Here is a 15,383-nt window from a genome sequence, read left to right on the forward strand (position 1 = left end):
CGCCTACAAAGCTTCTGGTGCCTGTATGCCACTATCACATACTTTCTGCACAGAAACCCACAACATTTAACTTTATTCATCTTCATGGCTGCAGCTGATGCCATAATTGTTTCAGCAGCATAAATAAACATGTGAAGGTAGATGTCTCTTTAATCATTAAGTGTGCAAGTTACCCCTTTACAGGAAGTTCATTTAACATTATGTTTCAAGTAACTCTCCTAGTGGCCTTGCTGTCCAGCTGCAGCCTCATAATACAGGCTGCAGGTGACACCTCATCAGATTCTTAACTGAAGCATATCTGCCTGTGTAATAAGCCACTGCCCTTCACCTAAAAACCAACTATTACAGCAAATCTGTGGTGCACCAGCATGTCATGTACAAATTTCACTAGTGCGACACACAAAGTATTTTACAAACATGTCTGGCAATCTGCCACTACATATAGTTACCTAAATTAAATTCAAAAGTGTCAGCCAATGAATACCACAACACTGAAGTGTTTAGAAAGCAGACCAGTATGCTAACATTAACATATAGTATTTAGATGTGAGGCTCTACTATTTTGACAGCACTTTGAATCCCATCAATGTCATACAAGTCGATGCTGTTCACAATTACAGCTGATGCACCTCTCATCCTGTGTCTAGCAGAAAGATTGGACAAACCCTGCATGCAATATTCATCATGTCACATACACAGAAGCTCTAGCACATAAGCAAATACAGAGGCAGTCAAGACACAAAACACTAGCAAGCTTCAAGATTTTGGAACAGACAGCAACATCACAAACCAGTTTGTGTCACATGACACCAGTAGCTACTCAGTTATTAACTGCTTTCAGATACTAAACCTATCACTCTTTGTTTTGCACTAGCAATTCTTCCTGCAATAACAACATTCACCAAACTGGATTACATCTGATTGACATTTCACAGGAACATAACTACAGCTACTAACACAATGCTAACCTGGTTTCTCTTACCACATGTCCGCTCAATATTTTAGGCTCATTCACATATCTCCATCACAGTGTTTCACTCTTGCTAAGTAGACCTGCCCTGTGTAATCTTGGATCAACACAAATATATCACCTGGTATTGTACTGAAAACGGAACTATGTCCATCATTCCTACTACTATCTCACACAACTCGCATTCACCCATCCATGCGCTAGTAATGGCCTACACTGCTGTGTTTCAAAGTGTGCAATATGAATGGTGGTTTTAATGGTTCGTGAGGCTACTGTCTCTCTTTTTGCAGTCACTATTGTCTTCTGGCACCATTGGATGAATAGGAGTTACTCAATAATGTACATGGTCACAGACTGTGTCTTCTTGTGGTGTACTTGATGTGTGAGTTAAAAGTTGCCTTGCATATGCGCACTCTGTCATTAAATCGATTAGTATCGTAAGAAAGTACCACTGAAAGAGTAATGCAATTTGTGTTAGCAGTGAAGACAGTTTCGCAAAAATATTCGCTTGTTTTGAGAGTCTTCAAGACCTGCTACCAGCTCCAATCAGCGTCATTTATCCCTCACATTAGAGTAGTGTGTTTCATAGGTATGCCTATGAGACACTAAACTCGCGATGTGAGAACATGGCGACAATACGTGCCGACACGTCTTGAACCTGCTGCTGCTGCTGCTCTGGGTGGATGCTGCGAGAGCAAGCGACTCTACGATCTAAGTTTTACATCCAATACTGCCAAATAATACAGTTGACAGAGCTGCCACTTACTAAGAACGACACCTCACAGTAATTAATTCACAGATTAGCACTCGGCAGGCCTTGTGATCCTCGCCAGAGCTGCGTAAAGCTACGTCCAAGCCGAACCATGTTTGACGCGACGCCATAACTATATATACAATTTCAGAGGGCTCCTCGAATGTACTCGCTTCGGCGGTACATATACTAAAATTGGAACGATACAGAGAAGATTAGCATGGCCCCTGCGCAAGGATGACACGCAAAATCGTGAAGCGTTCCACATTTTTTTCGCAGTCTCACTCTCTCATGTCTCACATCAGCTGCTAATACCCTCAGCCACCTACACAAGTTTCGCTTCATATCTGCACCCACTTGTCACAAACTATGCTGACCATTTACGCAGTTCTCCTCCACTCTCTTTCATTCACAACAGAACATGATAAAACTGGCAATAAACCTATCCCTTACATCACCAATGCACATCTAAAATGTCACTCTAATAACAACTCAGCAAGCACACCAAAACCACAACCACACTGACACAAGTACATGTCACTAGCACCCCTTCAGCTCATTCGCAAACGTGACACAAATCACAGCGAGTCTAAGACTAAGCCTAGCACAGGCAAAAGCCTCTTCTCTTCCTCAGTATCACACTCTGCTGGCACAACATCTCTTCCTACTGTCTCAATCACGTCATTTCATAACACACACCTACTGCCACACACAACATTTGGAAACCTGACATCAACTATACTCAAGATAGCTGCATGTTCCAAATCTTTCTCACTCACATACTTTCACTCAGACTACTGCTTAAATACACTCTAGCGCTCTAAAATTAGCTTGCATTACCTAATATTTATTTTTCTCTAACGCCTACAAAGCTTCTGGTGCCTGTATGCCACTATCACATACTTTCTGCACAGAAACCCACAACATTTAACTTTATTCATCTTCATGGCTGCAGCTGATGCCATAATTGTTTCAGCAGCATAAATAAACATGTGAAGGTAGATGTCTCTTTAATCATTAAGTGTGCAAGTTACCCCTTTACAGGAAGTTCATTTAACATTATGTTTCAAGTAACTCTCCTAGTGGCCTTGCTGTCCAGCTGCAGCCTCATAATACAGGCTGCAGGTGACACCTCATCAGATTCTTAACTGAAGCATATCTGCCTGTGTAATAAGCCACTGCCCTTCACCTAAAAACCAACTATTACAGCAAATCTGTGGTGCACCAGCATGTCATGTACAAATTTCACTAGTGCGACACACAAAGTATTTTACAAACATGTCTGGCAATCTGCCACTACATATAGTTACCTAAATTAAATTCAAAAGTGTCAGCCAATGAATACCACAACACTGAAGTGTTTAGAAAGCAGACCAGTATGCTAATATTAACATATAGTATTTAGATGTGAGGCTCTACTATTTTGACAGCACTTTGAATCCCATCAATGTCATACAAGTCGATGCTGTTCACAATTACAGCTGATGCACCTCTCATCCTGTGTCTAGCAGAAAGATTGGACAAACCCTGCATGCAATATTCATCATGTCACATACACAGAAGCTCTAGCACATAAGCAAATACAGAGGCAGTCAAGACACAAAACACTAGCAAGCTTCAAGATTTTGGAACAGACAGCAACATCACAAACCAGTTTGTGTCACATGACACCAGTAGCTACTCAGTTATTAACTGCTTTCAGATACTAAACCTATCACTCTTTGTTTTGCACTAGCAATTCTTCCTGCAATAACAACATTCACCAAACTGGATTACATCTGATTGACATTTCACAGGAACATAACTACAGCTACTAACACAATGCTAACCTGGTTTCTCTTACCACATGTCCGCTCAATATTTTAGGCTCATTCACATATCTCCATCACAGTGTTTCACTCTTGCTAAGTAGACCTGCCCTGTGTAATCTTGGATCAACACAAATATATCACCTGGTATTGTACTGAAAACGGAACTATGTCCATCATTCCTACTACTATCTCACACAACTCGCATTCACCCATCCATGCGCTAGTAATGGCCTACACTGCTGTGTTTCAAAGTGTGCAATATGAATGGTGGTTTTAATGGTTCGTGAGGCTACTGTCTCTCTTTTTGCAGTCACTATTGTCTTCTGGCACCATTGGATGAATAGGAGTTACTCAATAATGTACATGGTCACAGACTGTGTCTTCTTGTGGTGTACTTGATGTGTGAGTTAAAAGTTGCCTTGCATATGCGCACTCTGTCATTAAATCGATTAGTATCGTAAGAAAGTACCACTGAAAGAGTAATGCAATTTGTGTTAGCAGTGAAGACAGTTTCGCAAAAATATTCGCTTGTTTTGAGAGTCTTCAAGACCTGCTACCAGCTCCAATCAGCGTCATTTATCCCACACATTAGAGTAGTGTGTTTCATAGGTATGTCTATGAGACACTAAACTCGCGATGTGAGAACATGGCGACAATACGTGCCAACACGTCTTGAACCTGCTGCTGCTGCTCTGGGTGGATGCTGCGAGAGCAAGCGACTCTACGATCTAAGTTTTACATCCAATACTGCCAAATAATACAGTTGACAGAGCTGCCACTTACTAAGAACGACACCTCACAGTAATTAATTCACAGATTAGCACTCGGCAGGCCTTGTGATCCTCGCCAGAGCTGCGTAAAGCTACGTCCAAGCCGAACCATGTTTGACGCGACGCCATAACTATATATACAATTTCAGAGGGCTCCTCGAATGTACTCGCTTCGGCGGTACATATACTAAAATTGGAACGATACAGAGAAGATTAGCATGGCCCCTGCGCAAGGATGACACGCAAAATCGTGAAGCGTTCCACATTTTTTTCGCAGTCTCACTCTCTCATGTCTCACATCAGCTGCTAATACCCTCAGCCACCTACACAAGTTTCGCTTCATATCTGCACCCACTTGTCACAAACTATGCTGACCATTTACGCAGTTCTCCTCCACTCTCTTTCATTCACAACAGAACATGATAAAACTGGCAATAAACCTATCCCTTACGTCACCAATGCACCTCTAAAATGTCACTCTAATAACAACTCAGCAAGCACACCAAAACCACAACCACACTGACACAAGTACATGTCACTAGCACCCCTTCAGCTCATTCGCAAACGTGACACAAATCACAGCGAGTCTAAGACTAAGCCTAGCACAGGCAAAAGCCTCTTCTCTTCCTCAGTATCACACTCTGCTGGCACAACATCTCTTCCTACTGTCTCAATCACGTCATTTCATAACACACACCTACTGCCACACACAACATTTGGAAACCTGACATCAACTATACTCAAGATAGCTGCATGTTCCAAATCTTTCTCACTCACATACTTTCACTCAGACTACTGCTTAAATACACTCTAGCGCTCTAAAATTAGCTTGCATTACCTAATATTTATTTTTCTCTAACGCGTACAAAGCTTCTGGTGCCTGTATGCCACTATCACATACTTTCTGCACACAAACCCACAACATTTAACTTTATTCATCTTCATGGCTGCAGCTGATGCCATAATTGTTTCAGCAGCATAAATAAACATGTGAAGGTAGATGTCTCTTTAATCATTAAGTGTGCAAGTTACCCCTTTACAGGAAGTTCATTTAACATTATGTTTCAAGTAACTCTCCTAGTGGCCTTGCTGTCCAGCTGCAGCCTCATAATACAGGCTGCAGGTGACACCTCATCAGATTCTTAACTGAAGCATATCTGCCTGTGTAATAAGCCACTGCCCTTCACCTAAAAACCAACTATTACAGCAAATCTGTGGTGCACCAGCATGTCATGTACAAATTTCACTAGTGCGACACACAAAGTATTTTACAAACATGTCTGGCAATCTGCCACTACATATAGTTACCTAAATTAAATTCAAAAGTGTCAGCCAATGAATACCACAACACTGAAGTGTTTAGAAAGCAGACCAGTATGCTAACATTAACATATAGTATTTAGATGTGAGGCTCTACTATTTTGACAGCACTTTGAATCCCATCAATGTCATACAAGTCGATGCTGTTCACAATTACAGCTGATGCACCTCTCATCCTGTGTCTAGCAGAAAGATTGGACAAACCCTGCATGCAATATTCATCATGTCACATACACAGAAGCTCTAGCACATAAGCAAATACAGAGGCAGTCAAGACACAAAACACTAGCAAGCTTCAAGATTTTGGAACAGACAGCAACATCACAAACCAGTTTGTGTCACATGACACCAGTAGCTACTCAGTTATTAACTGCTTTCAGATACTAAACCTATCACTCTTTGTTTTGCACTAGCAATTCTTCCTGCAATAACAACATTCACCAAACTGGATTACATCTGATTGACATTTCACAGGAACATAACTACAGCTACTAACACAATGCTAACCTGGTTTCTCTTACCACATGTCCGCTCAATATTTTAGGCTCATTCACACATCTCCATCACAGTGTTTCACTCTTGCCAAGTAGACCTGCCCTGTGTAATCTTGGATCAACACAAATATATCACCTGGTATTGTACTGAAAACGGAACTATGTCCATCATTCCTACTACTATCTCACACAACTCGCATTCACCCATCCATGCGCTAGTAATGGCCTACACTGCTGTGTTTCAAAGTGTGCAATATGAATGGTGGTTTTAATGGTTCGTGAGGCTACTGTGTCTCTTTTTGCAGTCACTATTGTCTTCTGGCACCATTGGATGAATAGGAGTTACTCAATAATGTACATGGTCACAGACTGTGTCTTCTTGTGGTGTACTTGATGTGTGAGTTAAAAGTTGCCTTGCATATGCGCACTCTGTCATTAAATCGATTAGTATCGTAAGAAAGTACCACTGAAAGAGTAATGCAATTTGTGTTAGCAGTGAAGACAGTTTCGCAAAAATATTCGCTTGTTTTGAGAGTCTTCAAGACCTGCTACCAGCTCCAATCAGCGTCATTTATCCCACACATTAGAGAAGTGTGTTTCATAGGTATGCCTATGAGACACTAAACTCGCGATGTGAGAACATGGCGACAATACGTGCCAACACGTCTTGCTGCCGCCTAGCGGCAGCTGTGTGAACCTGCTGCTGCTCTGGGTGGATGCTGCGAGAGCAAGCGACTCTACGATCTAAGTTTTACATCCAATACTGCCAAATAATACAGTTGACAGAGCTGCCACTTACTAAGAACGACACCTCGCAGTAATTAATTCACAGATTAGCACTCGGCAGGCCTTGTGATCCTCGCCAGAGCTGCGTAAAGCTACGTCCAAGCCGAACCATGTTTGACGCGACGCCATAACTATATATACAATTTCAGAGGGCTCCTCGAATGTACTCGCTTCGGCGGTACATATACTAAAATTGGAACGATACAGAGAAGATTAGCATGACCCCTGCGCAATGATGACACGCAAAATCGTGAAGCGTTCCACATTTTTTTCGCAATCTCACTCTCTCATGTCTCACATCAGCTGCTAATACCCTCAGCCACCTACACAAGTTTCGCTTCATATCTGCACCCACTTGTCACAAACTATGCTGACCATTTACGCAGTTCTCCTCCACTCTCTTTCATTCAAAACAGAACATGATAAAACTGGCAATAAACCTATCCCTTACATCACCAATGCACATCTAAAATGTCACTCTAATAACAACTCAGCTAGCACACCAAAACCACAACCACACTGACACAAGTACATGTCACTAGCACCCCTTCAGCTCATTCGCAAACGTGACACAAATCACAGCGAGTCTAAGACTAAGCCTAGCACAGGCAAAAGCCTCTTCTCTTCCTCAGTATCACACTCTGCTGGCACAACATCTCTTCCTACTGTCTCAATCACGTCATTTCATAACACACACCTACTGCCACACACAACATTTGGAAACCTGACATCAACTATACTCAAGATAGCTGCATGTTCCAAATCTTTCTCACTCACATACTTTCACTCAGACTACTGCTTAAATACACTCTAGCGCTCTAAAATTAGCTTGCATTACCTAATATTTATTTTTCTCTAACGCCTACAAAGCTTCTGGTGCCTGTATGCCACTATCACATACTTTCTGCACACAGACCCACAACATTTAACTTTATTCATCTTCATGGCTGCAGCTGATGCCATAATTGTTTCAGCAGCATAAATAAACATGTGAAGGTAGATGTCTCTTTAATCATTAAGTGTGCAAGTTACCCCTTTACAGGAAGTTCATTTAACATTATGTTTCAAGTAACTCTCCTAGTGGCCTTGCTGTCCAGCTGCAGCCTCATAATACAGGCTGCAGGTGACACCTCATCAGATTCTTAACTGAAGCATATCTGCCTGTGTAATAAGCCACTGCCCTTCACCTAAAAACCAACTATTACAGCAAATCTGTGGTGCACCAGCATGTCATGTACAAATTTCACTAGTGCGACACACAAAGTATTTTACAAACATGTCTGGCAATCTGCCACTACATATAGTTACCTAAATTAAATTCAAAAGTGTCAGCCAATGAATACGACAACACTGAAGTGTTTAGAAAGCAGACCAGTATGCTAATATTAACATATAGTATTTAGATGTGAGGCTCTACTATTTTGACAGCACTTTGAAGCCCATCAATGTCATACAAGTCGATGCTGTTCACAATTACAGCTGATGCACCTCTCATCCTGTGTCTAGCAGAAAGATTGGACAAACCCTGCATGCAATATTCATCATGTCACATACACAGAAGCTCTAGCACATAAGCAAATACAGAGGCAGTCAAGACACAAAACACTAGCAAGCTTCAAGATTTTGGAACAGACAGCAACAACACACACCAGTTTGTGTCACATGACACCAGTAGCTATCAGTTATTAACTGCTTTCAGATACTAAACCTATCACTCTTTGTTTTGCACTAGCAATTCTTCCTGCAATAACAACATTCACCAAACTGGATTACATCTGATTGACATTTCACAGGAACATAACTACAGCTACTAACACAATGCTAACCTGGTTTCTCTTACCACATGTCCGCTCAATATTTTAGGCTCATTCACACATCTCCATCACAGTGTTTCACTCTTGCCAAGTAGACCTGCCCTGTGTAATCTTGGATCAACACAAATATATCACCTGGTATTGTACTGAAAACGGAACTATGTCCATCATTCCTACTACTATCTCACACAACTCGCATTCACCCATCCATGCGCTAGTAATGGCCTACACTGCTGTGTTTCAAAGTGTGCAATATGAATGGTGGTTTTAATGGTTCGTGAGGCTACTGTGTCTCTTTTTGCAGTCACTATTGTCTTCTGGCACCATTGGATGAATAGGAGTTACTCAATAATGTACATGGTCACAGACTGTGTCTTCTTGTGGTGTACTTGATGTGTGAGTTAAAAGTTGCCTTGCATATGCGCACTCTGTCATTAAATCGATTAGTATCGTAAGAAAGTACCACTGAAAGAGTAATGCAATTTGTGTTAGCAGTGAAGACAGTTTCGCAAAAATATTCGCTTGTTTTGAGAGTCTTCAAGACCTGCTACCAGCTCCAATCAGCGTCATTTATCCCACACCTTAGAGAAGTGTGTTTCATAGGTATGCCTATGAGACACTAAACTCGCGATGTGAGAACATGGCGACAATACGTGCCAACACGTCTTGCTGCCGCCTAGCGGCAGCTGTGTGAACCTGCTGCTGCTCTGGGTGGATGCTGCGAGAGCAAGCGACTCTACGATCTAAGTTTTACATCCAATACTGCCAAATAATACAGTTGACAGAGCTGCCACTTACTAAGAACGACACCTCGCAGTAATTAATTCACAGATTAGCACTCGGCAGGCCTTGTGATCCTCGCCAGAGCTGCGTAAAGCTACGTCCAAGCCGAACCATGTTTGACGCGACGCCATAACTATATATACAATTTCAGAGGGCTCCTCGAATGTACTCGCTTTGGCGGTACATATACTAAAATTCGAACGATACAGAGAAGATTAGCATGGCCCCTGCGCAATGATGACACGCAAAATCGTGAAGCGTTCCACATTTTTTTCGCAATCTCACTCTCTCATGTCTCACATCAGCTGCTAATACCCTCAGCCACCTACACAAGTTTCGCTTCATATCTGCACCCACTTGTCACAAACTATGCTGACCATTTACGCAGTTCTCCTCCACTCTCTTTCATTCACAACACAACATGATAAAACTGGCAATAAACCTATCCCTTACATCACCAATGCACATCTAAAATGTCACTCTAATAACAACTCAGCAAGCACACCAAAACCACAACCACACTGACACAAGTACATGTCACTAGCACCCCTTCAGCTCATTCGCAAACGTGACACAAATCACAGCGAGTCTAAGACTAAGCCTAGCACAGGCAAAAGCCTCTTCTCTTCCTCAGTATCACACTCTGCTGGCACAACATCTCTTCCTACTGTCTCAATCACGTCATTTCATAACACACACCTACTGCCACACACAACATTTGGAAACCTGACATCAACTATACTCAAGATAGCTGCATGTTCCAAATCTTTCTCACTCACATACTTTCACTCAGACTACTGCTTAAATACACTCTAGCGCTCTAAAATTAGCTTGCATTACCTAATATTTATTTTTCTCTAACGCCTACAAAGCTTCTGGTGCCTGTATGCCACTATCACATACTTTCTGCACAGAAACCCACAACATTTAACTTTATTCATCTTCATGGCTGCAGCTGATGCCATAATTGTTTCAGCAGCATAAATAAACATGTGAAGGTAGATGTCTCTTTAATCATTAAGTGTGCAAGTTACCCCTTTACAGGAAGTTCATTTAACATTATGTTTCAAGTAACTCTCCTAGTGGCCTTGCTGTCCAGCTGCAGCCTCATAATACAGGCTGCAGGTGACACCTCATCAGATTCTTAACTGAAGCATATCTGCCTGTGTAATAAGCCACTGCCCTTCACCTAAAAACCAACTATTACAGCAAATCTGTGGTGCACCAGCATGTCATGTACAAATTTCACTAGTGCGACACACAAAGTATTTTACAAACATGTCTGGCAATCTGCCACTACATATAGTTACCTAAATTAAATTCAAAAGTGTCAGCCAATGAATACCACAACACTGAAGTGTTTAGAAAGCAGACCAGTATGCTAACATTAACATATAGTATTTAGATGTGAGGCTCTACTATTTTGACAGCACTTTGAATCCCATCAATGTCATACAAGTCGATGCTGTTCACAATTACAGCTGATGCACCTCTCATCCTGTGTCTAGCAGAAAGATTGGACAAACCCTGCATGCAATATTCATCATGTCACATACACAGAAGCTCTAGCACATAAGCAAATACAGAGGCAGTCAAGACACAAAACACTAGCAAGCTTCAAGATTTTGGAACAGACAGCAACATCACAAACCAGTTTGTGTCACATGACACCAGTAGCTACTCAGTTATTAACTGCTTTCAGATACTAAACCTATCACTCTTTGTTTTGCACTAGCAATTCTTCCTGCAATAACAACATTCACCAAACTGGATTACATCTGATTGACATTTCACAGGAACATAACTACAGCTACTAACACAATGCTAACCTGGTTTCTCTTACCACATGTCCGCTCAATATTTTAGGCTCATTCACATATCTCCATCACAGTGTTTCACTCTTGCTAAGTAGACCTGCCCTGTGTAATCTTGGATCAACACAAATATATCACCTGGTATTGTACTGAAAACGGAACTATGTCCATCATTCCTACTACTATCTCACACAACTCGCATTCACCCATCCATGCGCTAGTAATGGCCTACACTGCTGTGTTTCAAAGTGTGCAATATGAATGGTGGTTTTAATGGTTCGTGAGGCTACTGTCTCTCTTTTTGCAGTCACTATTGTCTTCTGGCACCATTGGATGAATAGGAGTTACTCAATAATGTACATGGTCACAGACTGTGTCTTCTTGTGGTGTACTTGATGTGTGAGTTAAAAGTTGCCTTGCATATGCGCACTCTGTCATTAAATCGATTAGTATCGTAAGAAAGTACCACTGAAAGAGTAATGCAATTTGTGTTAGCAGTGAAGACAGTTTCGCAAAAATATTCGCTTGTTTTGAGAGTCTTCAAGACCTGCTACCAGCTCCAATCAGCGTCATTTATCCCTCACATTAGAGTAGTGTGTTTCATAGGTATGCCTATGAGACACTAAACTCGCGATGTGAGAACATGGCGACAATACGTGCCGACACGTCTTGAACCTGCTGCTGCTGCTGCTCTGGGTGGATGCTGCGAGAGCAAGCGACTCTACGATCTAAGTTTTACATCCAATACTGCCAAATAATACAGTTGACAGAGCTGCCACTTACTAAGAACGACACCTCACAGTAATTAATTCACAGATTAGCACTCGGCAGGCCTTGTGATCCTCGCCAGAGCTGCGTAAAGCTACGTCCAAGCCGAACCATGTTTGACGCGACGCCATAACTATATATACAATTTCAGAGGGCTCCTCGAATGTACTCGCTTCGGCGGTACATATACTAAAATTGGAACGATACAGAGAAGATTAGCATGGCCCCTGCGCAAGGATGACACGCAAAATCGTGAAGCGTTCCACATTTTTTTCGCAGTCTCACTCTCTCATGTCTCACATCAGCTGCTAATACCCTCAGCCACCTACACAAGTTTCGCTTCATATCTGCACCCACTTGTCACAAACTATGCTGACCATTTACGCAGTTCTCCTCCACTCTCTTTCATTCACAACACAACATGATAAAACTGGCAATAAACCTATCCCTTACATCACCAATGCACATCTAAAATGTCACTCTAATAACAACTCAGCAAGCACACCAAAACCACAACCACACTGACACAAGTACATGTCACTAGCACCCCTTCAGCTCATTCGCAAACGTGACACAAATCACAGCGAGTCTAAGACTAAGCCTAGCACAGGCAAAAGCCTCTTCTCTTCCTCAGTATCACACTCTGCTGGCACAACATCTCTTCCTACTGTCTCAATCACGTCATTTCATAACACACACCTACTGCCACACACAACATTTGGAAACCTGACATCAACTATACTCAAGATAGCTGCATGTTCCAAATCTTTCTCACTCACATACTTTCACTCAGACTACTGCTTAAATACACTCTAGCGCTCTAAAATTAGCTTGCATTACCTAATATTTATTTTTCTCTAACGCCTACAAAGCTTCTGGTGCCTGTATGCCACTATCACATACTTTCTGCACAGAAACCCACAACATTTAACTTTATTCATCTTCATGGCTGCAGCTGATGCCATAATTGTTTCAGCAGCATAAATAAACATGTGAAGGTAGATGTCTCTTTAATCATTAAGTGTGCAAGTTACCCCTTTACAGGAAGTTCATTTAACATTATGTTTCAAGTAACTCTCCTAGTGGCCTTGCTGTCCAGCTGCAGCCTCATAATACAGGCTGCAGGTGACACCTCATCAGATTCTTAACTGAAGCATATCTGCCTGTGTAATAAGCCACTGCCCTTCACCTAAAAACCAACTATTACAGCAAATCTGTGGTGCACCAGCATGTCATGTACAAATTTCACTAGTGCGACACACAAAGTATTTTACAAACATGTCTGGCAATCTGCCACTACATATAGTTACCTAAATTAAATTCAAAAGTGTCAGCCAATGAATACCACAACACTGAAGTGTTTAGAAAGCAGACCAGTATGCTAATATTAACATATAGTATTTAGATGTGAGGCTCTACTATTTTGACAGCACTTTGAATCCCATCAATGTCATACAAGTCGATGCTGTTCACAATTACAGCTGATGCACCTCTCATCCTGTGTCTAGCAGAAAGATTGGACAAACCCTGCATGCAATATTCATCATGTCACATACACAGAAGCTCTAGCACATAAGCAAATACAGAGGCAGTCAAGACACAAAACACTAGCAAGCTTCAAGATTTTGGAACAGACAGCAACATCACAAACCAGTTTGTGTCACATGACACCAGTAGCTACTCAGTTATTAACTGCTTTCAGATACTAAACCTATCACTCTTTGTTTTGCACTAGCAATTCTTCCTGCAATAACAACATTCACCAAACTGGATTACATCTGATTGACATTTCACAGGAACATAACTACAGCTACTAACACAATGCTAACCTGGTTTCTCTTACCACATGTCCGCTCAATATTTTAGGCTCATTCACATATCTCCATCACAGTGTTTCACTCTTGCTAAGTAGACCTGCCCTGTGTAATCTTGGATCAACACAAATATATCACCTGGTATTGTACTGAAAACGGAACTATGTCCATCATTCCTACTACTATCTCACACAACTCGCATTCACCCATCCATGCGCTAGTAATGGCCTACACTGCTGTGTTTCAAAGTGTGCAATATGAATGGTGGTTTTAATGGTTCGTGAGGCTACTGTCTCTCTTTTTGCAGTCACTATTGTCTTCTGGCACCATTGGATGAATAGGAGTTACTCAATAATGTACATGGTCACAGACTGTGTCTTCTTGTGGTGTACTTGATGTGTGAGTTAAAAGTTGCCTTGCATATGCGCACTCTGTCATTAAATCGATTAGTATCGTAAGAAAGTACCACTGAAAGAGTAATGCAATTTGTGTTAGCAGTGAAGACAGTTTCGCAAAAATATTCGCTTGTTTTGAGAGTCTTCAAGACCTGCTACCAGCTCCAATCAGCGTCATTTATCCCACACATTAGAGTAGTGTGTTTCATAGGTATGCCTATGAGACACTAAACTCGCGATGTGAGAACATGGCGACAATACGTGCCAACACGTCTTGAACCTGCTGCTGCTGCTCTGGGTGGATGCTGCGAGAGCAAGCGACTCTACGATCTAAGTTTTACATCCAATACTGCCAAATAATACAGTTGACAGAGCTGCCACTTACTAAGAACGACACCTCACAGTAATTAATTCACAGATTAGCACTCGGCAGGCCTTGTGATCCTCGCCAGAGCTGCGTAAAGCTACGTCCAAGCCGAACCATGTTTGACGCGACGCCATAACTATATATACAATTTCAGAGGGCTCCTCGAATGTACTCGCTTCGGCGGTACATATACTAAAATTGGAACGATACAGAGAAGATTAGCATGGCCCCTGCGCAAGGATGACACGCAAAATCGTGAAGCGTTCCACATTTTTTTCGCAGTCTCACTCTCTCATGTCTCACATCAGCTGCTAATACCCTCAGCCACCTACACAAGTTTCGCTTCATATCTGCACCCACTTGTCACAAACTATGCTGACCATTTACGCAGTTCTCCTCCACTCTCTTTCATTCACAACAGAACATGATAAAACTGGCAATAAACCTATCCCTTACGTCACCAATGCACCTCTAAAATGTCACTCTAATAACAACTCAGCAAGCACACCAAAACCACAACCACACTGACACAAGTACATGTCACTAGCACCCCTTCAGCTCATTCGCAAACGTGACACAAATCACAGCGAGTCTAAGACTAAGCCTAGCACAGGCAAAAGCCTCTTCTCTTCCTCAGTATCACACTCTGCTGGCACAACATCTCTTCCTACTGTCTCAATCACGTCATTTCATAACACACACCTACTGCCACACACAACATTTGGA

General features: G+C 41.9%; 6 non-coding genes across 6 annotated transcripts; all 6 read left to right on the forward strand.

Annotated features, from left to right (window-relative positions):
• The first annotated feature begins 1,886 nt into the window (after positions 1-1,886).
• LOC126196767 (U6 spliceosomal RNA) lies at positions 1,887-1,993 on the forward strand. The gene has a single exon (XR_007539210.1). It is a non-coding gene; the product is annotated as a U6 spliceosomal RNA (small nuclear RNA).
• Positions 1,994-4,465: 2,472 nt separating this feature from the next.
• Positions 4,466-4,572, forward strand: LOC126196768 (U6 spliceosomal RNA). The gene has a single exon (XR_007539211.1). It is a non-coding gene; the product is annotated as a U6 spliceosomal RNA (small nuclear RNA).
• A 2,493-nt stretch (positions 4,573-7,065) lies between these two features.
• On the forward strand, positions 7,066-7,172 carry LOC126196808 (U6 spliceosomal RNA). The gene has a single exon (XR_007539248.1). It is a non-coding gene; the product is annotated as a U6 spliceosomal RNA (small nuclear RNA).
• A 2,492-nt stretch (positions 7,173-9,664) lies between these two features.
• LOC126196815 (U6 spliceosomal RNA) lies at positions 9,665-9,771 on the forward strand. The gene has a single exon (XR_007539254.1). It is a non-coding gene; the product is annotated as a U6 spliceosomal RNA (small nuclear RNA).
• A 2,475-nt stretch (positions 9,772-12,246) lies between these two features.
• Positions 12,247-12,353, forward strand: LOC126196769 (U6 spliceosomal RNA). The gene has a single exon (XR_007539212.1). It is a non-coding gene; the product is annotated as a U6 spliceosomal RNA (small nuclear RNA).
• A 2,472-nt stretch (positions 12,354-14,825) lies between these two features.
• LOC126196770 (U6 spliceosomal RNA) lies at positions 14,826-14,932 on the forward strand. Its single transcript, XR_007539213.1, has one exon. It is a non-coding gene; the product is annotated as a U6 spliceosomal RNA (small nuclear RNA).
• Positions 14,933-15,383: the final 451 nt, after the last annotated feature.

This window comes from Schistocerca nitens, chromosome 7 (assembly GCF_023898315.1).
Source record: "Schistocerca nitens isolate TAMUIC-IGC-003100 chromosome 7, iqSchNite1.1, whole genome shotgun sequence".
Taxonomy (NCBI): domain Eukaryota; kingdom Metazoa; phylum Arthropoda; class Insecta; order Orthoptera; family Acrididae; genus Schistocerca; species Schistocerca nitens.